The sequence below is a fragment of the Zonotrichia leucophrys genome, chromosome 4 (assembly GCF_028769735.1).
Source record: "Zonotrichia leucophrys gambelii isolate GWCS_2022_RI chromosome 4, RI_Zleu_2.0, whole genome shotgun sequence".
Classification (NCBI taxonomy): domain Eukaryota; kingdom Metazoa; phylum Chordata; class Aves; order Passeriformes; family Passerellidae; genus Zonotrichia; species Zonotrichia leucophrys.
Genome location: NC_088173.1, coordinates 68,441,681 through 68,457,199, shown reverse-complemented (window position 1 = coordinate 68,457,199; position 15,519 = coordinate 68,441,681). Strand labels below are relative to the sequence as shown.

General features: G+C 38.4%; 1 protein-coding gene across 5 annotated transcripts in view; it reads left to right on the top strand.

The window, feature by feature from the left end:
• Positions 1-15,519, top strand: part of CTNNA2 (catenin alpha 2) — a 168,281-nt gene that overhangs the window by 84,082 nt on the left and 68,680 nt on the right. The gene's annotated exons all lie outside the window — the stretch shown is intronic.

Genomic DNA, 15,519 nt, shown 5'->3' with positions numbered 1-15,519 from the left:
TCTAGATGGAGATGAATGCAGTACCTGCCCTATTTCATATTTAGGATTTTTCAAAGGCAGATTTATTCCTGGCTGGAATGTTTGTTTGAATGCCAGTGTCGAATCTCAGCTGGAGTGTTAAATGTTACTTTTTGAGTGTCAAATGTTACTTTGAGTGTCTGTAGTTTGAATTTGGGTTGCTCTAGCCCATGTAGATGAAACCAGCATTTCTCAGGCTGTTGAAACACTGCAGGGTTTTTATTTTCCCCTGCCATAAATCATGTGAATTCAAGTAGAACATTAAGACTTTCAACTTGACCGTGTTTGCATTTAAGCCTTTCTCTTGAAATGAGATCGAGATATTAAATTTAAATCACCTCTGTGCTCCCTTCTCAAATTGAATGCTTGTCTAAACTGGGAATAACAGAATGTGAAAATCAGCTGTTCCTCTGTGAACTTCTGAAATGAGTAATGCTGATCTTAAATACACCAGTGTTTTCTCAGCATCAAATATCAAATGTTCAAATATCCTCAGCACAGGCCCATTTGCCTTTATTTATACTGGGTTTTGACAGCTAGGAAACAAAAATTGAGGAATTTTTGACCTCAATTGATGAACTGAATTTTTTTTTTTTTTAAGTTTTAATATTTACATAATCCTGAATGGCTGCATAACTACTGGTGTATGTGGTGGGATATTTTTCAGATATCACTTTTGTGTCACCACTCAGTTCTGGTGATTTTACCTCATTTCTTGATGAGTTTCTTAAGATGCAGTGTAATGTTGTTGTTAATATCCTGCAGACAATTTGTCTGTCATTCCCTCAGAAAAGGTGGTTTCTCAGGTGGGAGTTGCCTAGGGTAAGTTCTATTTCCATTGCCTCAGAAATGGAATTGATTTCCTTGAGCTTCCACAAATAAACATTTTCCACAGCTGTTACCCCAAAACCACTGAGCTCATTTCTCCTGTCACTCACACCACCATAAATCAGGATTCATTCTCCTGTGGCAGGTGATCCTGTAATACAAAACACACAGAAAGAATCAATAATTTGATATATCAGAAATATATTTTTGGAGAAAAACAGAGGAAAAAGTAGGATTAAAGCTTTTAGCAGTGAGAGGTTGGAGCACCTGCTGCCTTTTGGGACCTGTAGTTACTGGGAGGAACCCCTGTTGCACAGCCGCTGTCAAGGGCTTTAAAGATCTAAACAAAACCAGAATGGCAAGAAAGTAAAGATTTTAAATACACACACACACACACATATATGGATATATATTGTTAGCTTTCTGACAGTAGAAAAAAAAAAGTATATTTAAGAGCTGAAGCAAAAAATACTCACCTGACTCTTTGGCTGATTGTTATTTTGACTTCATTCTAATGCAGTTCCTCCTGTTCAATATCAGTTTATAGGCTGTGTTCACTGACCCCCAATAACTAACAAACCCCTCTGTGCAGACAGATGAATAAATTCCAGTTTGTGGTAGTGCAAATGTGTGCTGATGGCTGTTCAGTGAATACATAGCACATTAACCATTAAAGAGTTGAGGATTAGAAGAATAAAAGGATGCAGGATTGATTAATATCTGTAATACATTACCTGTTATTTATGGTAGCAATGGTATGTACATTTTTATACAGACTATGACATACTCTTTGGCCAGCAAATCATGCCCTGTTCATGCCAGTGAAAGAAAAGCTTTGGTGATCAATTGTCACATTTAGGAAATAGTATTTTATTATTCATTTCAATACATGGAGTGGCACTACAGAGACACTTCTACATAGAGTGCCTTGAACATTCTGGAATGCCATTGTGCAGATGGAGAAGTGAAAGCACAGAAACCATTTGTATTGTTGGTGGATTGATTGTGGAATTCATTTTATTCAAAGGTGCAATTCACAGAGCAGAGTGTGTTCTGGGAGCCAGGGCTGAGGTAAATCACTGCAGTTTTTCTGTTCCACCTGAGCTGAGGATCTCCAGCTTTGTCCCAGGGCATGGATTGAGGGAAGAGGCTCCATCATTTTGTGTGAGGCTGGATGGGGTTTGTGTCTGGATTGAGAATTATTGAGTGAGACAATGAACAGAACCTTTACTGTGGAAGTGCTGAATTGTTTATTTCTAGTTGCATTTGACCTCCCTTTATCTCTTGCTCCCACACACATAACCTAAAGAATTCATATTTAAAATTTGCTAACTCTTTTAATGTGTTCAGTGCTTCTATTGCTGTTCCTCACTCTAAGAACAGGATTGATTTTCAGAATTGAGTTGATTGCAATCCACTTCAGATAACATGAGTAGTGATCAAACTTTCATCATTATTTTTGCATTGTTTGGGGAGTCTGAGCTATTACAGACAGCAATGACACATCAAACACATCAGAGCATGTCACCTGTTCTGATGATACAAAGATGTTCTCTGAGAGAAAGAAAAATCCTTCAAAGATATGTTTTAGTTTTATTTTTTCTTTCATCTTCCAAGCACATAAAGATATTGTAAGAACCTGGGTAACATGTGGCAATTTAATTTAAAAGATTAATTTTTAGACTCAACCAATAATCTTTGGGTCATGTTCCAAGCACAAAAATGCACATGCAAAAAGAGTATGAAGAGGCGTCAAAACTTTTTTTAGTTTAAAATGTCATCTCCACTCGTGGTATCTTCTTGGTATATCCCCTCTTAAGAGGTTTTTGGTTTGTTGTTGGGGTTTTTTTAAGGTCCTAAAGTTATGTCCATTTACTATAAGCAAAAATAATCCAAATGGATGCAAATAATCTTGCTGTACAGTAGGTAGATTTTTCCTTGTTCTCTTCACTCACAAATTTGAACAGACCAGATTTAGTTTAGCTCACAGAGAGTCTGCAAAGGAGAAATGTGCAGAGATGTTTATTGAGTTGAGTTTTTTTATTTTCCTGTTGCTGTCATTACTCAATCTCTTCATGGCCATTTGAATGGGCCCTGAGCACAGAGTGGAGCACACACTCCTTGCAGTTGGTGCAGTAAATCCGACCTCGTCGCACACTGCTGCTGTTTGTTTTCCCTAATTAAATGTTCCATGTACAGAAATCCATCCAGCTGTGTCCAGTTTATCTCGGCTGTTTGAGGGGCCTGGAAAGGCCCGGAGTGGCCTTGGGGCAGCCCGCGTATCGAAGGACGAGAAGAGGCTTCAGTTCTTCTTTCGGTCTTTATGTTTATTAATTGTTTATCTAAAAGATTTTCTTTCAGCCCGACAGAGCTCTGCTCAGCAGTCAGCCATGAGCACACTGTGCCGTCCCCCGGACCGCCACGTATCTTTATACCCATTGTTACGTGTACAATATTTATCATTTTTCCCCAATACCATCTATTCTTATAACTCGGTGTACTCTCAGTAATAACCAATCCAAAGGTGCCACCGTGGCCAAAGAAGATGGAGGAGAGGAGGAAGAAGAAGGAGGGCAGGACACGCCCCAATTCCTCCATCTTACTCCTCTAAACCCCCCTGTACAGAAATCCTAAACCCTGTTTCTCACCCTCTAATTAGCTAATCTTTTCACCCTTCACCCCGGTGAGGCCCTCTTATCTTCATACAGGTGTCGTCTCCTGTGTAGGACCAAAGTCCAGCCACCAGACACTTCTGGCAACATTCCAGGACTCCCGAGCCCCCCAAGGGTGGTCTCGGGGGCCCGGCATCCCAGGACTCAGATCCTGAGATCCCACACAGCTGCTGTCAGTGCAGGCTCTCAGTGAAGCACACACCTGCCAGCAGTGGCTCAGGCGCTGCTGATGCTGCTCTCAGACAGGAGCATCATCTGCCAGCTTTCCTTTCAGCTCCAATTTCCATAGCTTGTGGTAGGATTGTATTCATGTCCATGCAGAGACATGGATGTTCTGTGGTTTCTGTAAGAACTGATCAGAATTTGCCACAGTGCTCCCAACATTGAAATAAATTGATTGGCCTGCTCCAAAAGAAGGACAGAGGGTTATTCCTCACTTACTTCACAGATGGGCAACCTGTGGGTTAAAAAAAAAAAATAAATACAGGTAGCATCCCTCACCTAACCTGGACATATTATTGAGTGAAATTATCAATTCTCAAAGCAGAACGAGAGAAGATTTAATAATGCTCCATTTTATTGTATATGTCTTTGCATTTTCTTTTTTTATTTTTTCCTGTTTCAAGTTGACATCTCAGAAATCATTTAATCTAAAAACTGTTCCAGGAAAACTGAATAATGACCTGTGATGAAAGATAACTTCCCTATAACACAGGGGGAAAATGTACTCTCATCATTCCTTCACCTGGGGCTAATTTTAAAGTGATTTACTAAAAGGTTCTTACAAAAACCTGAAACCAAAGTGCTGGAACTACTCCTTGGCCCAGTCAAGGGTTCCAGACGTCCAGGCTGATGTTAAAAATATAAATTTCAGATCATCCCAATGGTCAGGAGGCCCTGTGGAAGCAAATTGGAACATCTTCCAACTCCCAGCCTGTCCTCATGTACCCAAACTCTCCTGTTCCCGGCCAGAGTTCTTCAGGTGTGCAGTTCTTGCTGTGGGTTTTTGGCAAAAGGATTTTCTTCTCTCAGAGAGGCAGCTCTGTAAACACCAGTCAGGATGAATCATGGTTTCTTAGAGATTTGTAGTTTGTGGTCAAGTGTCACATCCAAGTGAAGCTTTTCCCACAGATTTTAAGAAATTTCTCAGCTCCTCAGATTCCCCAGTGTGGACCATGAGTTAAACTCTTCCTCAGTGAGGCATCAGGAGGATAATAAGGTTTGTGTCCTCAAAACAGTTGCCTGTTTTCAATGAAATTTAATTTTCCTTAAATTTTAATTTTTCATTGAATTTAATTTTCACTGAGGCTTCTCTGTTCCTTTGAATTAAATTATTCAAAACCTTAAAAAAATTACTAATGAGGACTGTTGTAGAGACTCTCTGCAACTTCATCATGGACCTGCTGGCCCTTGAACTTCAAATGGCAATTTCCAAAAATCCCAAATTCGCAGTGCTATTGCCTTTAAAACTAACAGCAGAGACAATTAACGTATTATTGTCATCTCTGCATGCCAGGAGAATATTAATCAAAGCACAGTGAATTAAAGGTGTCTGCAGTTCTGGTTAGAATTTTGATATCAGTATTGATTTCTTAAATACATGTTTGTTTCCATTCTTTGTTTAATGCTGAAAGTCACATGAAGAGCTCTTGATATAAAATCCTATTATTAAAATTAGTTGTTTGTTAGCTGCTTTCACATGAATTTTTTTTTTTTGAGGAGCCACAAAAAAAGTAAAAAACCATCACTGTAATACACAATAAATAATCTGGGTTTTGGTGAAATGGATTTGGGTGTTTTTCAGCTAATGATGATCCTTTGCAGAGGTAATCAGCTTTCATACACATAACTGCAAACATGTGACAACTGGGACAAAAATGTAAAACTGGCTCCAACAGGTTTTAGTCAAATAAACATGATTGAGTTCACAACTAAGATGAGAATTTCCATTTTAATATAACAAAACCAAAATTCTATGCAAAACCCCTTAAGAATACGTTCTTAAATTAGGAGAAATTATAATTTGAGGATATGCATGCCAGTGCATTGAATAATTATTACTGTGGGGATTTTTTTATGCATTCCCCATTTCAGATGAGGAGAGAGACCTTAATATAAAAGCAGTTTTTTCTCATCTCATTGTCTTATCTTTAAGAGCACATGGAGGTTTCTCAGTGCCATATTTTTGGCCAACATCTTTTTAGTAGATACGAGAGAGACCATGTGTGATATAGAAGAGGTAATTTAGGGTAAAACTCTGCCTAGGATTATATTTTTAGTTGAAAAAAGGGGATGAGTCTGTGCAGGTGCTCAGGTCTGTGTTTACCTTACTGGTATAAATGATGCTGCTGGAAAGCAATTATATTTAAGAAATCTGTTTTTCTGGTCATACCAAAAGGATGGACATGACATGACAAAAAGTCAGGAATAATGGATTGATGAGTTTTTTATAGTAAAATATATTGGAAAATACCTCATATCAACATAGAGCTTTTCTGCAAAGTACTCTGGGTGTTTGTTTTTTAGTGTCAGACACTCTTACTGTAAGGATTATTAGCATAAATATCACTTTTCCAAAAGAAAAAGCAATTTATTAGCAGAAAAAAGGGCTGCTAAGCAGGCAAGTAAACTAAATGATGCTTTGAGCCAAGATGAGCTCTCTCCATGCCAGGGTTAAAGCTGACAGGAGGAATGGGAAAGGGAACATCCAGTTCTGTTGCCTTGTCTACACATTCTGGCTCTGGGCACATGACTTAGTTTTGCATTCCTGTTGAGCCATTACTAAATGATTGTAAAAACATTTCATAAATTATTCATGGACAAAAATTTGGTTCATGTAAAATCAGTCTTTCTCTGAATGAGATTTTGTGAGCCTTTCAAATACCACTTTTTAAAGATGGGAGTAGTGTTGCCCTTTTTCCTGGGCAACAACCTGGGACTTGCCCTGGCTGCCATGACTCGTTGAATGTGATGGAAAGTGCCTTGGGAACTGCAGCAGCCAATTCCCTCAGCACTCTGGGGCGTTGTGGTGTTGTGAGGGTACCGAGGATGAGGTGAGAGATGAGAATTTGACTCCAAGTTCTCAGAAAGCTGCTATTATATTATATTATATTATATTATGTTATGTTATGTTATGTTATGTTATGTTATGTTATGTTATGTTATATTGTATTTCGTATATCGTATATCTTATATCGTATCAAATCATATCATATCATATCATATCATGGAAATTATTCACTAAAACTACACTAAAGAAAGAGTAAGGATACATCAGAAGGTTAGACAAGAATGAATAATGAAAACCTGTGACTGACCAGAGAGTCTGACACAGCTGGCTGTGATTGGTGATTAAGTAAAAACAATTCACATGGAACCAATCAAAGATTCACCTGTTGGTGAGCAACCTCCAGACCACATTCCAAACCATCAGATAATTATTGTTTACGTTTCTTTTTCTGAGGTTTCTCAGCTCCTCAGGAGAAAAATCCAGGCCAAGGGATTTTTCATAAAATATCATGGTGACACTGGAGTGCATCTCATTGGACCCCATGGACTTGTGCATGGTTGGGTTCCTCAGCTGGTCTCCAGCCTCATTTCTCTGTCAGCAGGAGGGACTTTGCTCCCCCAGTCCCTCCTCTGGGAAGAGAGGTTGCTATTGAAAACATTGAGGCAAAAAAGTTTTTGGGTACCTCAATTTCTTCTGTTCAAACTGTTGCCAGTTTGCCAGTCTTGCTTATCAGGGGGGATGCACTTTCTGTGACCTTCCTTTTCTGGCTGCTGCACCTCTACAAGCCCTTCTTGTTCTTTGCATCCCCTGCCAAGTTCAGCTCCATCCACACTGGTCAGCTAAATGAAGTTGGTTCTACCCAACCTGCAAGTTATGTTTCTGTAGGGATCAGTGATTATAATTTGTGCTTTGTTTATACCCTGGGGTGTCTGATATCACACTGTTAATGCCTTCAGAGCTTCTGGTAATGTCTTGAACTTTTCTGAGTTCCAACACAGTCCCCTCTTTTTCTTCAACAGCTGTCAAAATGCAGCTCCCTGATAATATAACTAACATTTAATTATCACAGCCTAGTCAGGCATGCATCCATGTCCCAGGGTCACTGAGCACTTTGCCAAAATAGTGGACTGTTATTAGATAGATGGATTGCTTTGGTTACTGCTTGCTATTAATATCTATTAATTACAGCACTGCCAGGGGTATGTTGTCAAAATTGCTTTATGGGATCGACTCACACACATTGCAGAGTTGTAAATCTTCTTTCCATAGGACACCAGCTGCCCTCTTGCTCCTTGGATATTTCAGGATCCATTGCTCATAATTCATGATGAGTTTTAGTAGCAGAGGCCTTGGCTGCAAATTGACCAGAAAGGATTAATACACAAAACTTCCTGAGTTTTGTTGATGTACCAGACTAAGAAATTGTTTTGGCCATTTTTCACACTTTGGAACTTAACAGTTACTGTTGGAGAAAGGTTCTGTTGTGTGTGACAATGTGTCCCTGACATTTCAGAGCCGGTGCTGTCATTTTTGTTGTGTTCCTCTGCACTCTGTTCCACTGTGAATAGACCAGTAATGGAGGAATAGTGTCTGAAATCCTTTACCTGTTATCAAATTAAATAGAAAAGGAACCCAATCCTGCTAACAGAGGTGAAAAAGCACTGAGATGGGTCTCTGGCCTCTTGTAGTTGGGCATTTTTACTTTTGCTTTCTGTGAAAGGAAACAAAGTTGTACCAATGTGATGTAAAATGCAGTTTTACCTGTAACTCACAAAGTCAGTAAATGAAATTAATCACTTTTAGCTAGACTATCTAGACTCAGCACTCGAGACTGACACAGTTTTAGAGCAGGTTGTCTACTGCATGATCCACCTGGATAGATGAACAGCAGGGAGCAGATCCCCTGCATCTTTACAAGCTGCTTTCTTGTAGGAGAAAGACTCGCTGTGTTCCATCAGTGCAATGCTACATTGCTCAAGGCCACTTAAAATTAAAATACAAATCTGGTCTTAACTAAGTCCTGCTCTTCTTCTTGGCTTACTCCAGCTGTTTGCTGTTTATTTCTTCAGCAGTGGGTGCACACGAATAGAGGGAAAATTCAGAAATTATGTCAAGGTAGTGAGCAAATCGTTGAAGGGAGGATGCTGAGGGTCCTGGGGGAGTGAGCCTCAGGAGGGAACCCCTTTCCTGCTGCCCTCATCTCTGGGCTCCCCACTGCTTCTATCATTTAGCTCTATTCCAGCTGAATGGCTCACAAACACACCCTTAAGAAAACAAGGGAGGATCATCCATATTCCTGAGGGAATTTTCAGTCAGAGCACTGTGGTATTTTCTGAGGCACCCATCGAAGGGAGGAAATGATGAATCTGACTCCATGTTCTTAGAAGGGTAATTTATTATTTTATGTTACTATATTATATTAAAGAATGCCATAATAAAGCTTTACTAAAGAATACAGAAAGGATGCAGACAGAAGGCTAAAAGATACTACTCAAAAACTTGTGACTCTCTCTTCAGAGTCCGGCACAACTTGGCCCCTGATTGGCCAATAAGTAAAAACAATTCACATGTTGGATAAACAATTTCCAACCACATTCCAAAGCAGCAAAACACAAGAGAAGCAAATGATATAAGAATTGTTTTGCTTTTTCTCTGAGGCTTCTCAGCTTCCCAGGAGAGAAATCCTGGGCAAGGGGATTTTTCAGAAAATGTGAGTGTGACACAGCACAAAGAATTTCCACTGGTTTCAGCTCTGGAGATCAACATCTACACCCACTTCTTTAAAGTCCCTGAATTTCAAGCTATTTGGAGATTCAGTGGAACAGAGAATTCCTGACAGAGGTGGGCCTGGATTTTTAATTGTGAGAGTGGATCTTCAGGTAGGAGCAGGGGCAGTTGCTGTCAGGGCCATTGGTTCCCGCTGAGGATGCAGTTGATAGTTCTGGGCAGTGTCCACTGCAAGTGTCCAACAGCATTGCTTGAATAATTTTACAAATTAAAATAAAGTAAAACTGAAACCCTGAATAAAACGGCAAAAAGAAAAACAAACAAACAAAAATAAAACTGAAACGGAAGTAATTTCCACAATTATTTTCCTCAGGTTGAAATTGGAGAAATGCCCTGAGACAATCACCTGCTTTTTTTCTTTAATCAATTTGCTTTCTCCTGTTTTCCATAGAGAATTCGCGATTAGAAATCACAATGACCTAGAAAGATTGTTTAAAATCAGAGATTGTCCCACTCTTCTTCTAGAAAGTCTTTAGACACAGTAAGGAGTTTGCAATCAGGCACATTTATCACACTTGAGGCTCACCAATATGGTATAAAAACTTGCCCTGTTTCAAGAAGACAGAGTTTTGTGATAAAATTTCATATATAAAGGGAAAGGAAAGAAAATAAGAGATGGTATTTACTTCCATGATTTTTTTATTTATATCTGAAATCATTATTATTGTCTGATATGAAAAGTAAAAGATCAAACATAATATGATACCTTTTTTTCTGTTCTTCACTGGCAGCTCTATAATTGAACATGAGCCAATGTTGGTTTCTTTTCAGTTATGAAAATAGTTAAGTAGAAGGACTTTTCAAGGTACTTCAATTTTGATCTCCCTTTTATTCCATCCTATTGGCCATAATTGTGGCATGCACAAGAATTGTCCTGGAAAATGAAGGAGGTTCAGAATGATTTAACAACACTTCATTGAAATAGTCTAAAATTAGGAACTTTTCATTTAGAGTTGAGTTTTCTGTACACATGAGGTTTCCTTCAGAAATTTCAGACGAAGACCTGCTGAATTCATTGAAGTCTGAGGTACTTGGAATATTTCCAAAAGCAGAAATCTTTTAAAGCTCTTCCAACTAAATCTGACACAGAGCAAGTCTGAAAGGAGTTGGAGTGTGTGGAAAAGCCTCATTCCTGTAGTAAGAACAGAGAGAAAATGCTGTTGACCTTTTGAGAGTGAAAAGAGGTTTTCATAGGTTCAGTGGGCAGCACATAAAACGTGAAATAAAACACTCAGCTGTTGTGCTTGACGTGCTCTGTAGCTTTCTAACATCCTGCTGGTGCCAATATCCTTAGATACATATTGTAAATGGCTGAGCAGTTCATGGTAAATATGTTCAGGGTTTGGTGCTAGCAATTTTCAAAGCAAACATCAAACTTGTTAAATCAGGTCATTATTTATTTATAAAAGAAATGCCTTCTTTTACTGCTTTGCATGCAGTTAGATTCTTTAACAGATGTGAAATATATGTACAGCTGAACTTAAAAATCCATCTCTTATTTAGAGAAGTGACTGGTTGATATAAAAGAGGGGAAATTGGCCATATTATCCAGTATGAGGTTCTCCCCATGCCATATGGAATAGGCTGGGAGGGAGAAGCCACAGTCTAATATTTCCATGGCAGTACAAGCTGGCACTGCAGAGCATGGTGAGGAACAGGAATCTGCTGCAATGTGTACTCTCAGTGACATTTTGATTTTTTTGGCACTCGTTTGTGTATGGGCAAAAACATCCTGTCCAGTGATAAATAGAGTTTTGCTCATCATAGAATGCTTGAGTGAGTGCAGCGAGGATAAATAAGTTGAAGATCTTGGGTAACTTGGCTTCAACTCTGCTCTCCTTTAGGAAAAAAATCTCTTATTTGTGGCTCCATGAATATCACTGGGCTGCCTACAGCAGTACCACCATTAATATATGTCAGAATTTTTAAGGATTCAGAGGTTGAAGCAATATCTGGATAAATTACTAAGTGAATGGATAAATAATTACAAATAGTTGAGATACCACAGCTCAGCAAATTACGTCTCATCAGCTGAACATGGTAATTGATTGTTTGCTTGGCTTTGGTCCCCTGGGAGTGCTGCAGGAGTCTCTGCCTTAAACCACCTTCAACTCAAGCTGAATCACTCAAAAAGTTTCAGCTTCTCAAATGTGTGGTGTAGACATATCAGTTTAGCAGTGGCTTGGCTTTGTGTAAATTACTCTGCATTTTCCTAAATAAAGAATAATTTCTTGCATTTTTTTTGTCATATTACATCCACTAGTTACAGTGAAAACATAAATTACATAAATATAAAAATGTGAATAAAACTATTTAACAAGAAATCTTAAATGTTTACAAAAAATATGGAAAACGAAGAAACTGAGATAGAAATAGATTCCATTTTCTACCTTTGAATGGTTAAACGACTGGGGAAGCTGAACAGAGCCTTTTCAGTATTATTTCCTCTAAGCAATTTATGGTGAGAACAAAAGAATAAAAGGAAAATGTTAAAAAATAGGATATTCGGCAGCTTTTGTGTTGCTTTTGCTCTTTTGCTGTAGCTTATACTGCTCCCTTTTTTTATATTTTTGCTCAAAGCAATAGAGTTTTCTTTTGGACCTTTTCACTTAGGCTGAATTCCAAATGGCCATGTTAAATCTTTGAATTTAATTTTGAAACAGAAGACAATGGGTTTTGGTAGTCAGAAGAGCACAATATATCTTGATAGTCATGGTTACCTTTAATAATACAAAGGGCTCAAGTCAAAAATGGAAATAGTCTCATTTAAAGCCACAATAAAAGGTAGCTACACCTGATTTTAATCAGTGTAAAAAATGAAGTAAATTGATATGAAAGATCCTTGATTGCTTTTGTAGTTTGAAGTGCAATTTTGTGGCAGAAATTAAATTTTCCTGTCCTAAGATCATCACAAAGAGTAATAAAAATTTGCATTAGAAACAAAATCATTCCCCACCCTAATCTGCTATCCAGCAGGAAACTGAGGCTGAAATACAAAAATAATACAGACAGATAAATTTTATAGGAACTGGTCCTGTGTGTATTTTAAATAACTGAAACTAATGGAACTCCTTGCATGATTTAAGACAGATAATGGCACAGTGCAGAAATGCATCTTGGGCTGTCAGTGCCACTGATAGAAATTCATGTGGAGGAGTTGGTTCCTGCTTTTTCCCATCCCCAGTTTGAGGAGTGGTTCAGTGGATTTGGTGATTACAGAAAAATACAGCATCACTGGAGCTGGCTGTTTATCTTCTTGCTCATTACCTCTCTGTGCTCTTGCAGGGCAGGTTTAAGGTGTTCAGCAATTGTTTTTATGGCAAAAGAGCAGCTTAGCAGACCTGAAATTCTGGACAATAATGTTCATCTACACAGCAGTTTCACTGTTATTAAGTTCTCCATGTGTTTTTGAGAATGATTCACAGTTCATTGATTTTGGTGTTTAAAATGTGTTCCTTGATATAAATACTCTGGAGCCAGTTCACATTGATCTCAATACAATCCTAAATTCTGTTTAGGCACTCATTGAGTTCAGTGTTCTCAAGGAACTTAGTAAACAATAAAAGAAAAGAAAAATAAATTCACTACCTGCTTGCTTCCATAGCCTCTCAGGAAACTTCCCCCTCAGTGCTTTGGCAGAGTCAGAGCATTTGAGGTGCAAAGGTAAAGGCTTCAAATTAAAGTTCTGCTAAATTGGCAGCTGCACTAATACGCGGCTTTTTTATTTCCTTTCCAAGCTCTCTGCTCCATCCAGCCCAGGAGTGACACAATAATAAAATTCCCATGCTCAAAAACCTGTTCTGTTAAATACACCCATGACAATCAAGTTATAATTCACCAGTAAAACACTTTTGATTTCACTGATACCTTTTTGAACAACCACCAGGGGCAGCTGTAACAAACCAGACACATCTAGAGGGTGAGCCAAGCAGGCACCTGGAACAGCCCCTGGAAGGGCCCTCCCTTTTTTATCCATTGTCCAAAGGGATCAGTTTGGGAATTAATTCAGATATCTCAGCTAAGTGGGGTGCAATTGTATATTAATTTTTTTATTCATAGTTTTAGGTAGGAAAAATATGTGAAGTTGCGGAATTTATAATCAGCTTAAGCAAAGGGAATTGCCTTGTGGTTTCTATCAAGTAAGAGCATGCATGTGGACCTTGCTGTGGCAAGAATAATAACTGATGGTGACTGTTTATTTGATAACAAAGTCAATCAAAGTAATTAAAAAGTGAGTTATCTGGTGATTGAGCACCTAAAGCTTGTGTTGTTTCACAGATCCATGCTTATGCAGTGAAAATCAGGCTGGAGCAAGTAAAGGCTATTTCTTGCCATCTTTTAAAAATTAAGTTTTGGGTAAAGTCATAGGTTTGTAGAGCTGAATTCAATTTTATCCAGATTGCATCTGCCATTGTGGAAATTGCTTATCTCTGTGTTTATTTGACATAATCAGATCTTGCTGTGGTGCAGGCTGGCACACTCCCTGCTGGATTGTGCAATAGAATTGCTGATGATGCAGGGCTGGATTTATGCAAGGCTTGAAAAATACCACAGAAACTATCAAACTGAGGGTTATACATGATGTGTAGCATTATTTCTTTTAAACAGATAACTGTAATGCTCTTTGATATATATATTTAATGGAGCAATAATTACATTTGTACTCTTGTGTTGATAGTAACACCAAAAACAATGTACTGAAGTCTGTTTTACAAAAAAGGGAAAAAATATTTCTCTGATTGTGTCTGTATCTTTCTTGGAAAAACAGAGCACTTTGCAAGATCCAAATATTGTCTATCAGATTCTATTTAAAGAATAATTAACAGACACAGAGAAGAAATAAGATTTATTTTTGCTGGTTATATCTGCATTGCTCCCTTCCAGAGGAACTCAAAACCTGCTTTGTAGTTTGATGGCCATTTCATGACACCCAGAAACCTTCATCACTCATTTCTGTCTGCAAAAATGTAAATGTTACATCTGAAGACTTGGGACAAGTTCCCATTGTGTTAATCAGAAAATGTGAGGGCAGTCTGAAAAGCCACTTAGTTCTAACACAGGAAGGTGGCTCTTGCTAAACTTAATATCATTTACTAGTTTTTAAAGTCTGTAATTTCCACTCATGCTAATGAATTCTAAATATTATCCTGCTTAGTTCTTGTTTGTGGTGAAGATGAAAGGGTTGTGTTTGATGTGTGCAAAGAAGTGACTACAGAAAATGGTAAATTAATTGGAAGATGTCATCTCAGGAGAAGGTTTTTGACAGGAGGGCTGTAAGGCTGTTAACAAACAGACCAACTCATTTGTCTCATCATGAAATGAAAATAAAAATCACAACATTATGATAAAATCTTGATTAGGAAATGCCTGCAAGACTCTTTGAAGCCTTGGGTTCTTTCCTTGCCTGGGCTTCGGCGCTCTGATTTATGCAAACCACGCTGCTCAGAACTGGAAGGGAAATGGGATCTGTGCAGAACAGATGGATCAGGGCTAAGGCGGGGTGTGCTCTGCAGATGAGAACAGATTAATACCACAAGGGGAGACTGGAGGAAAATTGGGAAGATGGGGGCATTTGAACTAATTCATGAATCATTTCCAACTGATAGCTGTGCCTTCAGGCACAGTGAATAATATCAAGGAAGCATATTTAAAATTTTATAAATTTGTTTTAATGCAGATTAGAATAAAGAGCCATAATTTTGGATGATTAAAAAATATCCTGTGTTCCCCCATCCCAAAATGTACCTTGGTGATTTAAATATCACAGTGTGCACTGGGACAGGAAAACCCAGGGCACATTCACGGAGTTGGCACAAAGATTTGGGAATGGATTTTTTGGAAAATCTGGGAGAACATGCTCCCCCACTTGAATCCAAGCCACAGCTCTGCTGTGTCTGGAGACGTGGTCTGATTTCTAGATCTCATTCAGATGCCTCTCCAAGTCTTTATCTTATCCAAATAGCCTTCAGTCTTAGAGCTTCACACTTCCCAAAGCTGTGCCAGGGCAAGTAAATGTGGATTTAAAGATCTTTGAATGAGATCTTCAGATGTATATTACAGAACAAGGTTTCAACAGAGTTATTTCACATCTCTAAGTTACTTTACTGTTACTAATGGATATTTTACTGCGGGGCAGAAAAACAAAAAAGAAGTCCACATGAAAATTAAAATTATTTTAATATGCACAGAAACAATGAAGATATT